The 4867-nt window shown below is 38.6% G+C and overlaps 1 pseudogene; it reads right to left on the minus strand.

Annotated features, from left to right (window-relative positions):
- Positions 1 to 3354: 3354 nt before the first annotated feature.
- Positions 3355 to 4312, minus strand: LOC126079415 (olfactory receptor 502-like; annotated as a pseudogene).
- Between the last annotated feature and the right edge of the window lie 555 nt (positions 4313 to 4867).

Here is a 4867-nt window from a genome sequence, read left to right on the forward strand (position 1 = left end):
TTTCACACCCTGTTTGCATAACTGACCAATCCCCTCACTGACTAAATTGACTAATCCCCTCTCAAGTGGCTTCATCTATTTGCATAACTGACATTTCTACTGGGAGGACTAGCTTCTTCCCTGGATAACTCTGATAAGGGAAACTGTAATAACTCCTTAGGGCTCAGGAAAAAAATCTCCCAAGCTGATTCCTTCCTCTCTCTCTTTCTTTTATACAGAAGCAAGGCACAAGGCTACACAATGAAACTCATTTCCTTGAAATTCTGTTTTGTTTGCTGTTTTTATTATGAAAAGGTGCTGAATTTTGTCAAATGCGTTTTCTGTATTGATTGAGATGAACAAGTGGTTCTTTCCTTTGTTCTATTACTTTGCTATATTACAGTGATTGATTTTCTAATGTTGAACCACCCGTGCATTCATGGATAAATCTCACTTGATCATAGAATATAATCGTTTAATATGTTTTTTGATTTGATTTGCTAGTATTTCATTGGTTTGATTGTATTTATTTTAAGTTTCTTTTAATTCTTTAAGCTTAGCGGTATTATAAAAAAAAATAGTCTCTGTTAATTCCCTTATCTTAGTCTTAGTGATTCTGTTTCTGTGGTCTGCTGTTCCTACTGGTTCCCATGTTTAGTCTCTTGTTTCCTTTTGCATTGGACATTATTTTTCACTCTTTGATGGTCGTAATTCTCGGCAGGAAAAATGAAGACCTTTCTCCAGACAGGATGTTCAAGTCACCTTGTCTTAGACCACCTTAACCCAAGACCCAGGCTCAAGTTTCCCTAGATTTCCAGGGCTGCAAATCTGTACAAAGGTTTGTTTACTTCATGTTTCTCCGGACCACCATGGTGTGTATGAGGTGCATGAATTAGGCTTCTCACCTGGATATGCCCTAGGCTTTGAGTTCTGCCGCTCTCACTGCAAAAGAGCACTAAATCCACAGCCCCAGTTCTTAGCTTTTTCTTCTACTTGTCAAATCTCCTCATTATAAAAGCATTTGTGAGTGCTGAGCTCACTTCTCTGGGTAATCAAAGTTTACTTGGGTTCTCACTTATCCTGTAACCTCTAGTATGATTTTATGGAGTATTTAATATTTCATCAAGCTTATTTAGTTGTGTTCATCATGAGAGTTGATTAAAATTCCAAGCCTACCATTGCTGGAGCAGAAGCCTCAAAAGTCAATTGTATGTTTGTACACAGGCAACAGCTAGCATAAAGTATGTTCACCTACTTTGATCCTTTGCTCAGATATTACCTTCTCAGTAAGGTCTACACTGAAATGCCAGTCTTCTTTACTTTGCTTTGCTTTTTCTGTCTCTTTTGCACTCACTAACTCTAGTAGTCTATATCACATACATGTTAGTTTTGTGTTCTGTCTCCTCTACTAGAATATTAATATCAAGAAGGCTGACACCTTTGTTTATCACTTATACTTCCAAGAGCCCACACACTACCAGAGATATTAAAAGCACTGAGTATAATTTCTGACTGAATGAAATGAATAATGCTCTGTGATGATTAATTTTATGTCAACATGAATAGGCCATGGTGCCCAGTTGTTTGGACAAACACTAGTCTAGATGTTGGTATAAAGATATTTACATGTGATTAACATTTAATCAATTGACCTTAAACTAAACAAATTACCCTCCATAATATGGATGTACTTCATCCAATCCGTTGAAGGCCTTATAAGCAAACTATGGTTTCCTGAAGAAGGAGTCAGCTTCAACACTGTAAATAGACCTTGCTTGCATTACCAGCCTTTTAACTGACCTATGGATTGTGGACTTCCTAGCATGCCTAATCCACCAGCCAGTTTCTCAAAACCAATCTCTCTCTCTCTCCCCCTAGTGGCACAGTGGTTAAGCACTCATCTCCTAACCAAATGGTTGGCAGTTTGAACTCACCATCAACTCAGTAGGAAAAAAATGTGGTAGTCCATTCCGTAAAGATTACAGTGTTGGAAACTCTATGGGGCAGTCTAGTTGAAATCAGCTCGACTACCAGTGAGGTTATTTACATATATTCGAGGATATACATATATGGCCCTGGGTGGTACAAACAGTTTCCTTTCAGCTACTAACCTGAAGGTTGATAATTCTAACCCACCCAACAGTGCTGTGGAAGAAACACCTGGCAATCGGCTTCCATAAAGATTACATCTAAGAAAACCATATGGAGCAGTATAGTCTATAACACATGGCGTCACCATGAGTCTCAATCGATTGATGGCAAAAGGTTTAGCTCCCATAACCGTGTGGGCCAATTCCCTCTCTCCCTTTAGCTGTGTTCACCATGAGAGTTGTTTAAAATGACCAAACCTGCAGTTGCTGGAACAAAAGGCTCAAAAGTCTGTTCTCTCTTTTTTTTTTCCCTCTTTCTACAGGTTCAGTTTCACTAGAGAAACTTGAATAAGACATGCTGTGTGATTCTGTTTACAAGAAGATGCAATTTGTGTCTGAATCCTTAAATGGGGACAGGAAATAGAAATAAATGTAGCAGTCATGAGTATATACAGGTGAATTTAGCCTGCCCAGAGAGGCAGGCACTATTTCTGCTGAGAAACAGTCAGTCGCCTGGAGTTTTATGAGCAGGATGTGGGCCTGATCATAAATTCCTCTAAGAGGTTCTTCCTCACAGACTCAATGTCATCCAGCTTCCTGGATTCTCCTGGAAATCCTTTTTTGCTTTTACTCTGCTCTATCCCTGATGAGTTTGGGAACCATATTAATTCCCTCAGAGGACTGAGCAATTCACAGATTAGTTAGGGTGTTCTCATCCTCTTAGATTGGGGAGCCCTTATATCCAAGGCCAGAGTCAGAATCCAGAAACACAGGCTGGAATTTTAAGAGTCCACAAAGGCCACCCCCAGCAGATAAGATTTCTCCAAGCACCATGTGTTTAGCAATTTTCCTGTGTGGTTCCATTTTGTGATTTCCCCTCAGAATTTATTCAGTCAAGGAAAAGGAAAAACTAGGATTATCAGGCTCATCTCAGCATAATCAGCTGTTGAAAATGAACATGTCTTTAAAGGTTTGGCAGTACAATAACCCTAACTTACAACATAGAATTTCTTTGAAAAATAATATATGAATAAAACATAAGAAGGATTTTCAGCAGATTAAGATTTTCTTCATGTGAACCAATTTGTGATTATTAATTCTAAAATACAATTTAATTTATTAAACCTAACTCACTAGTGTCTCTGATTTACTATCGGAAGATCTACACCCGCATATACTATAAACCCCATACAGGCGAATTATATGCAAATATATTTTGCCCACAGGAACCAAATTTCTTTTAATATTACACTAATGGTATATTATTGCATCAAACTGTAGAAAATCAGAGGTTTTGTTGAGAAAATATTTTTCTACCAAGCTGTCTCTTGAGAGCACCCTTAATCTCATTATTCCTGAGACTGTAGATGAGGGGGTTCAACATGGGAATTGCCACTGTGTAGAACACAGACACCACCTTGTTCTGGTCAGTTGAGTAGCTGGACTTGGGCATCACATAAATGAATGTAATGGTCCCATAGTACAGCGTGACAGCAATGAGGTGGGAGGTGCAGGTGGAGAAGGCCTTGTGGCGGCCCTCAGTGGAGCGCATCTTCACGATGGTGATGAGGATGTAGATGTAGGAGATGGCTATGACAAACACTGTGACCACAATGATGGAGCCAGCAGAAAATGAGGCGACCACTGCAGGGATACTGACATCAGAACAGGAAAGCTTAACTAAAGGAGCAAGGTCACAGAAAAAATGATTGACCTGATTTGGTCCACAGAAGAATAAAGAAAAGAAGGAAATCGTAAAGGAGGAAGCATTGACAAAACTACCTACATAAGCCACAGAGAATAACTGCTCACGCACTTGCATGGACATTTTAATCGAATAAAGCAGTGGGTTACAGATTGCTACAAAGCGATCATAGGCCATGGCAGCCAGAAGAAAGCAGTCAACTGTCCCAAAGAAAGCACCTGATCCAAGTTGGATCGCACATCCAAGATAGGAGATTTTATTTCCCTCCACCAGGAAGTTTACAAGCATATTAGGTGTGACAGACGATGAAAAGCCTATGTCAGTCAAAGCCAAGTGGCTCAGAAAAAAATACATAGGATGATGGAGCTGAGGAGAGATTCTGATCAGAATGATTGTGCTGAGATTGCCAGATATGGTCACCAGATAGATGCATAGGATGACCATGAAGAGGGTGACCCGAAGGGTAGGATCTTCTGTTAAGCCCAATAAGGATGAACTCTGTCACTGCAGTGTAGTTCCCATCCACAAGGGAATCCATGAGACAATGCAGCTGGTATCAAAAAAGATCTGTGATGAAAAAATTGTGTTAAATAACTTATAAATGTCATGGCTCCAATTTCATTAACACACATATGGAAAGTCATTATAAATAAAGATATCATTCAAGTGTCATTGCATATTAACATGTAATGATAAATATATACTTGTCTTCACATGTTGATACCCAATTATATATATATATACATTTACTGTTTTTGGCAAAAACACAAGAAAATTCAACATATGATGATTTTCCTTTTTATATTATATTTTTCAAAAGTACATTTAAGGTGGTTTTAATGCTAAAGAATAAAAAAAAACTGATTAGAATAACAAAAGGAATGGTGAGTGTAATACTAAGCAAAATACAGGTTTCGTAATGAAACCTTCAGAAAAAGCTGTCATTCATTGCAATCTTCTTCAATGATAAGAATAGGGCTTAGAATTATATATACATATCCAAAACCAAAACAACCCCGTTGCTGTTGAGTCGACTGTGACTCATAGCGACCCTATAGGACAGAGTAGGACTGCCCCATACCGTTTCCAAGGA

Source organism: Elephas maximus, chromosome 7, assembly GCF_024166365.1.
Source record: "Elephas maximus indicus isolate mEleMax1 chromosome 7, mEleMax1 primary haplotype, whole genome shotgun sequence".
NCBI lineage: Eukaryota > Metazoa > Chordata > Mammalia > Proboscidea > Elephantidae > Elephas > Elephas maximus.